Raw genomic sequence first — 8,147 nt, 5'->3', positions numbered from 1 at the left:
AGACATAGCTATAAGGAACAACTCAGTAGGCAATGCAATTGAAGAGGAATCGACATCTCTAAAAAGGGCACTCACAGAAGTTGGAAAGAAAAATGTAGGTACAAAGAAGGTAATTACGAAGAAACCATGGGTAACAGAAGTAATTCTTTAGTTGATCAGTGAAAGAAGGAAGTCTAAAAATATTCAGAGAAATTCAGGAATACAAAAATATAAGATGCTGAGGAATGAAATAAATAGGAAGTGCACAGAAGCTAAGACAAAGTGGCTGCATGAAAACTGTGAAGAAATTGAAAAAGAAATGAGTGGCAGAGGACTGACTCAGCATATAGGAAAGTCAAAACAATCTTCTGTGAAATTAAAAGCAGAGGCAGTAACATTAAGAGTGCAACTTAAATTCCATTGATAATGCAGAGGAGAGAGCAGATAGGTGGAAAGAGAACACTGAAGGCATCTGAGCCAAATGGCTGATCACCACCAGCAATCGGCTAGTTTATCTTTCCTATTTACAGCTAGCAATCTTTGTCAGAGAGGTTAGTGAGCTAGGGGTGGGCAGTAGAGAGGCATGCCTTGGCTATCAATGCGAATGGTCATACAGAGAGTTTTGCATTGGTTTGGCATGTGATAGTGTGTGCATTGCATGTTGTGTGCTTTTATTAGGAAGTAGTGGCCTGTATGAGGAAGTAAAAGACACCTGGCCTTGCTGGAGAGGAATCAGTACGCATATGCCACTGCTTCTAGAGGTTTCACTATGGGATCTTGGCATGGTACAATGTGCTATTTGCAACTCATAAGGAATTATGGAATGACGGCCTTGGTGTTTGTGTGAGGCGCACAGGTGGGATTTGTTAGAGGTTATCTATTCCAGTTTTGCTAGATCAGCATTGAAATCAGCAGTCTGATAGTTGTTATGCAATTTGAATTGCCTGACTAAACTTATTGATCTGATCTTTGTGTCGGCTCAATATGCCCCTCCCTATATTAAGATATTTTATGCTCTGTTTTCATGAAAGGTGTATCTGCTGTGTACACTTTGTCTGGTGTGTTGGTATCTCATGTGTGTGTGTTTAGTTGGCAGCTGGGGCTGCAAACTTGTATTATAGTAACAAAATGTTTCCTTGCAGAACCAACTTATAATGTGGAGCCAGCATAATTCAGTTTTATTATTGTATTCAGTTGTCAGTCTGGCTGGTAATTTAATGTTTTAGTCTGTTGTAGACTTATAGAAACTCCTACACTAAACTGGTGATTTGCAAACCAGCTTAGTGTAACAGCCAGGTCATGTATGAGCAAAATGTGAAAGAACTCACACTAATTTAGAATTGAGAACCAAATCTTCAGTTATTTTATTGCTGATGGTAATTATTATCTATGGAAATTTTAAAGTGTGCCTATTACTGTGATTCCTTTGCTAAACTTTTTGCTTCTGTTTGATGTGTCTTGTTAATTATTCAGTCAAATAGCTTGTTTTCAAATAGCATGTGTTTAAGATAGCCTTCAAGCCTGTTTCAAAATTAACTTTTCAAGTACTAGTTAATTACTGAGTTTTAATTGTATTTATTTAATTAGCCCTTCAGGCTGTGTGTGGGAAATTTTATTAGGCTAAGTTTTTACCATTGTTTTTAAAATAACTCATAAATTGATAAAGATCACTAGCTTGTACAGTCAAGGCTAACTTAATGTTAAATAAAGTCTGTGGTACCTTCCCATCTAGTGTGTGCAAATGAACCAAAATTTGCCCAGTCCTTCCTTTGGTTGTGGGCAATGGCCTTGCCGCAGTGGATACACCAGTTCCCGTCAGATCACCGAAGTTAAGCGCTGTCGGGCATGGCCGGCACTTGGATGGGTGACCATCCGGGCCGCCAAGCGCTGTTGCCATTTTTCAGGGTGCACTCAGCCTCGTGGCGCCAATTGAGGAGCTACTCAACCGAATAGTTGCGGCTCCAGTCAAAGAAAGCCATCATAACGACCGGGAGTGCGGTGTGATGATCACATGCCCCTCCTATCCGCATCCTCATCTGAGGATGACACGGCGGTCGGATGGTCCTGATGGGCCACTTGTGGCCTGAAGACGGAGTGCTTTTTAGTGCCTACCTTTGGTTATTTGGTCACGTGGCACTGAGTTGGATACCCATCCTTGTCTATGAGGGGGAAGATTTGTCTGATATAGTAGAAGAAGTAACAGGAGTCAGTTTAGAAGAGATAAGGGATCCAGTATTAGGACCAGAATTTAAGAGAGCTTTGGAGGACTTCTTATCAAATAAGGCAGAAGGGATGGATAACATTCCATCAGAATTTCTAAAATCACTGGGGGAAGTGGCTGTAGAATGTATGACTCTGGCGACATACTATGTGAGTTTTGGAAAAATAACATCCACACAATTATGAAGACTTCAAGAGCTGTCAAGTACGAGAATTATTGCACAGTCAGCTTAACGACAAGAATAACATACAGAAGAATGGAAAAGAAAATTGAGGATGTGTTGGACGACAATCATTTTGGCTTTAGGAAAGGTAAAGGCACCAGAGATGCAATTCTGATGCTGCAGTTGATAATGGAAGCAAGACTAAAGAAAACTCAAGACAAGTTCATAGGATTTGTTGGCTTGGAAAAAGCTTTTGCTAGTGTAAAATGATGCAAGATGTTTGACATTCTGAGAAAAATAGGGGTAAGCTCTAGGGAGAGATGGGTAATATTCAATATGTACAAGAGCTGAGTGGGAATAATAAGAGTGGACAACCAAGAATAAAGTGCTCAGACTAAAAGGGGTGTAAGACAGGGATGTAGTCTTTCACCCTGCTATTCAATCTGTACATTGAGGAAGCAGTGACAGAAATAAGAGAAAGGTTCAGGAGTGGAATTAAAATTCATGGTGAAAGGATATCAATGATATGATTAGCTGATGACATTGCCATCCTGAGTGTAAGTGAAGAAGAATTACATGATCTGCTGAATAGAGTGAACAGTCTAATGAGTACAGAATATGGATTGAGAGTAAATAGAAGAAAGATGCAAGTAATAAGCACAGTGAGAAACTTAACATCAGGATTGATGGTCACAAAGTAGATGAAGTTAAGGAATTACGCTACCTATGCAGCAAAATAAGCAACGATAGATGGAGCAAGGAGGACATAAAAAGCAGACTAGCACTGGCAAAAAAGGCATTTCTGGCCAAGAGTGGTCTACTAGTATCAAACATATGCCTTAATTTGAGGAAGAAATTTCTGAGAACGCATATTTGGAGTGCAGCATTGTGTGGTTGAGAAACATGGACTGTGGCAAAACCAGAACAGAATCGAAGCATTTGAGAAGGTAAGGAATGAGTAGATTCTGGGCAGAATTGGAGAGGAAAGGAATATATGGAAAACACTGACAAGAAGAAGGGACAGTATGACAGGACATCTGTTAAGACGTCAGAGAATGACTTCCATGGTACCTGAGGGAGATGTAGAGGGCGAAAATGGTTGCGGAAGACAGAGATTGGAACACATCCAGCAAATAATTGAGGACATAGGTTGCAAGTGCTACTCTGAGATGAAGAGGTTGGCACACAAGAGGAATTCTTGGCACCTCTTCCTTTTAATAAAGACTCGTGTTTATTTACTCCATTTCTGCCTGGTACAAGCATGTACAATGAAATTTATCATCATTGTTACATATGCAATGGGAACAAATTGCTGTGAGTGGAATATTTAGCTGTTATTTCTGAGATTTCTGGTGGACCATTCAGCCATAGGACAAGGTGGTGTCTGTGTCAAACTAAGCTTACTTGAAATGTGCTGCTGGTCATGTACATATCATTTGGATGTCACTTCCGAGTCTCTGAAGGCATGCAGGCTTGAAGCTGCTATGTGGATTCCTCATGCGGATACCCAAGTCAGATACCTCTCCCTTTGATTTACCTTTCCAGTCTGCCACCACTTTCCAGAGCCCCACTGTCCAGCCACAGAGAGCATTCCCTCATAACTCAGTACCACCCAGGACTGGAACAACTGAATTACATTCTCCGCCAGGGTTTCGATTACCTGTTGTCAAACCCTGAAATGAGAAATGTCGTGCCCGCTATCCTTCCCACCCCTCCCACAGTGATATTCTACCACCCACTGAACCTACACAATATACTCGTCCATCCTTACACAACCCCTGCTCCCAATCCCTTACCTCGTGGCTCACACCTCTGTAATAGACCTACATGCAAGATCTGTCCCATACATCCTCCCACCACCACTTACTCCAGTCCGGTCACTAACGTCACCTATCCCAGAATAAAATTTTCACTCTGGAGCAGAGTGTACGCTGATATGAAACTTCCTGGCAGATTAAAACTGTGCTGGACCAAGACTTGAACTTGGGACCTTTGCCTTTCACTGGCAAGTGCTATACCATCTGAGCTACCCAAGCACAACTCACTCCATGTCCTCACAGCTTCACTTCTGCCAGTATCTCATCTCCTACCTTCCAAATTTCACAGAAGCTCTCCTGCGAAGCTTGCAAACTAGCACTTCTGGAAGAAAGAATTTTGTGGGAACATGGCTTTGCTACAGCCTAGGGGATGTTTCCAGAATGAAATTTTCACTCTGCAGTGGAGTGTGCGCTGATATGAAACTTCCTAGCAGATTAAAACTGTGTGCTGGACTGAGACTCAAACTCAGGAACTTTGCCTTTCGCGGGCAAGTGCTCTACTATCTGAGGTACCCAAATGAGCAAACTCCACTACAGACTGAAAATTTCATTCTGGAAACATCACCCAGGCTGTGGCAAAGCCATGCCTCCCCAATATTATTTCTTCCAGGAGTGCTAGTTCTGCAAGTTTCGCAGGAGAGCTTCTGTGAAGTATGGAAGGTAGGAGATGAGGTACTGGCAGAATTGAAGCTGTGAGGATGGGGCAGGAGTTGTGATCGCGTAGCTCAGATGGTAGAGCACTTGCCCGTGAAAGACGAAGGTCCCGCCCTGCACACAGTTTTAATCTGGCAGGAAGTTTCATCACCTATCCCATCAAAGGCATGGCTACATATAAAACCAGGCATGTGGTCTACAAGCTAAGCTTCAACCACTGTGGTGCTTTCTATGTAGGAATGACAACCAACAAGCTCTTTCCCACAGGAATGGCTAACGACAAACTGTGGCCAAGAAACAAGTGGACCACCCTGTTGCTGAACACGCTGCCAAACACGACATCCTTCATTTCAATGACTGCTCCACAGCCTGTGCCATATGGATCCTTCCCACCAACGCCAGCTTTTCTGAATTGCACGGGTGGGAACTTTCCCTGCAGTACATCCTATGTTCCTGTAACCCTCCTGGCGTCAACCTTCATTAGTTACTGTCCTCGTCCATTCAGCCCCTACCCTGTTCCCATTCCAGCACTACACAGCCGTCATTCCGCCACAAAACCGTCTTTTTATTTCTCTCCTTTTCCGCTACTTCCTCCCCCCTCCCCACCTCTCCCCTGCCCTCCGTCTAATCTGCAGCACTTCACTGTCCACCACCCCCACATATTATACCTCCCTGCCCCAACCTCCCCCTTACCCCAAACCAGTCGCCACTCCCATCATGCACTGGTGCTGCTGCTCGCAGTGTGGTTTCAGTTGCCTGAGACTGCAATAGTGTGTGTGTGTGTGTGTGTGTGTGTGTGTGTGTGTGTGTGTGTGTGTGTGTCTGTGTGTGTGTGTGTGTGTGTGGACGCGCGCTGAAAGCTTTAAATGTGAGAGTCTCTTTTTGTGCCTATCTGTGACTCAGCATCTCCACTATATGGTGAGTAGCAACTTCCTTTCTCTTATACTGTTACATTCCATCCTGGATTTTCCATTTGTTTCATTGGTGATTTGAAGCATTTTTTTGAGAGATTTTCACATCACGACAGAGCTGAGAGTGAGATTCTTCTGTTCCAAAATCTGTTTCATTGTAACCATGATGATACAGTTGGAACCAATGATCTGCAAACAAATGAATTGTTGAAATAGAAATTCTTCCAATCCATATGTGGCATACAGCAAACCGGTGTTAACAGTATTGGTTAAAAACAGTCTTGGTTGCAATTTTATTTTTCTTATTTTTCAATGTCGCATTTCACTTTATTTAAGCATCTTCAGGTAATCTTTTCTAGATGGACGCAAGAGGCACCAAGATCTGCATAATGTGTTCTCGTTCACAGGAGCGCATGGGAATGTGTTATGCAGATCTTGGTGCCTCTTGCGTCCATCTAGAAAAGATAACCTGAAGTTGCCTCAATAAGGTGAAATGCGTCGTTGAAAAATAAAAAAAAACTAAAATTGGAACCAAGACTGTTTTTAACCAATACTGTTGAAATAGAAGCACAGAGAAGAAAAACTTCTTGAATTTGACCCCTGCTTATCTGATGTTGAGTTTTCAAAATTTGATGCTGATATGGCAAACATTTTCAAAAAGGAAGCATGTGAAATCCACACACCAAATGAGATTGACTGAAGAATATTTGAAAGCAATTTTCTTTATTGAGTGCAGCAATACCAAACCAAACACTGATGATATCTTGAACAGTTTAACAAATCTCGCTAATGTATTTTGTTGCTTAGTTTGTGAGATTCGAGTATGTGCACACTAGGTCTGATGTTACTACCTTTCGCTACCATTGCCTCCTTTGATAACTTTTTTGTAAATAAATACAAAGACAAAAAAATTGCAAAGCCAACAAGTTTTGTGACAAACGGAATTTGGTAGGCGTGTTTCAAAAATATGTTGTCTGTTCAAAGTTCACACGAGTTGCATAAGAGAGGTGCTAGTAGTGCCACTACGACAACGCAAATCAGGTTTGCCTTTAATACATGCTGTAACTGCCATGAGCTTCAGTTACCTTCAAGATTGGATGTGGTGAGTTGGCGTCAGTCACAAATGCCTTTAAGGCTACAAAGATGCCATTATCAGTACCTTGCTGAGTTTGAATAAGGTCACGTAATAGGGCTACGAGATTCTGGATGTTCCTTTTGCAATATTAGAGAGAGGTGTGGCAGAAATGTAGCCACTATAGATGATTGCAGGCAGCGGTGGTCACAGGCTGCAGAAGAATGGGCTCCGGACGGCCACGTGGCACTACTGAGGGAAGACGATCATGTTCGGCATGTGCTTCTGGTGCATTGCACTGTGTCTGCAGCACCAATCTGAGCAGCAGTTGGCACCACAGTGACATGACAAACTGTTACAAACTGGTTACTTCAGGACCTACACCTGGAGTTACAGTCTGAGATTTTGTATGACAGCAGGACCGCTATTGTGGTTATCTCGTGTGCCCTGACTGCAAATTTGTTCATCGGACAACAACTCCAGCATCATCCACAATCAGCATTAAGCGTCCTTGTAGTGACTGACCGAGTGCAACTCCATTCCGTAAACTAACATCTGGTACACATGCAACACAGTACATTCAACGTTTGAATGCTTGCATTCAACATTCTGCCAGTTACATCTGTTATTAATGTACCAGCATTTCACATTTGCAATGGCTTATTTTGCACTTACATTAATGCGTGATCTTGCAATGTTAATCACTTTACCTAGAAAAATGTATTCCCAAAATTTCATTACTCCAGATTAATTATTTTTTGGTATTGTGATTTTTTTCTGTCAGTCTATGTTGGCTGTCCTTGATTTTGTGCATTGCTTGCTACTCACCTACAATTAAACAGAATGTTGAACTTAGTTTTCCATCTTTTTCTTTGGAGTTGCTTGCAAGTGTTGTACAAAATGTTGACGCTGCCCACACTCATGATTTTGTTAGTTACCCAGCCTGCTGTGCAAAATGTTTGGTGAACTCTGAGCTATTTTAAGGTACTGCTGCACCACAGACCACTGCCTCTGGCAAAGGGAGAGTTACTACAAGCATTGAGCACGGAATGACTTACAAAGTGAGGAACAGTTGTGCATTTATTATAGTTATAAGTTTAACCTGTATAGTGATATTTTATTTGACACCTGGAGAGGAGCATTGTTTGTGGTAGGAGCAACCCGTGTCAATTTTTCTAGTGATTGTTGGCTCAGTACCACAATGTTACTAGGACAACATTTATGACATTAACTGCCAAGTCTCATATTTTGTGCAATCTATTAATAATATTAACAAATGTTGAGTAGATTCCTAAACAGGTATTTGCCCACACACTTGTGTATAAACTAT

At 42.0% G+C, this 8,147-nt stretch overlaps 1 pseudogene; it reads left to right on the top strand.

The window, feature by feature from the left end:
- Positions 1–1,757: 1,757 nt before the first annotated feature.
- Positions 1,758–1,875, top strand: LOC126282534 (5S ribosomal RNA; annotated as a pseudogene).
- The last annotated feature ends 6,272 nt before the right edge of the window (positions 1,876–8,147 follow it).

The sequence above is a fragment of the Schistocerca gregaria genome, chromosome 7 (assembly GCF_023897955.1).
Source record: "Schistocerca gregaria isolate iqSchGreg1 chromosome 7, iqSchGreg1.2, whole genome shotgun sequence".
Lineage (NCBI taxonomy): Eukaryota > Metazoa > Arthropoda > Insecta > Orthoptera > Acrididae > Schistocerca > Schistocerca gregaria.
The sequence above is the reverse complement of the archived record's forward strand: the minus strand, read 5'-3'. Positions and strand labels throughout refer to the sequence as shown.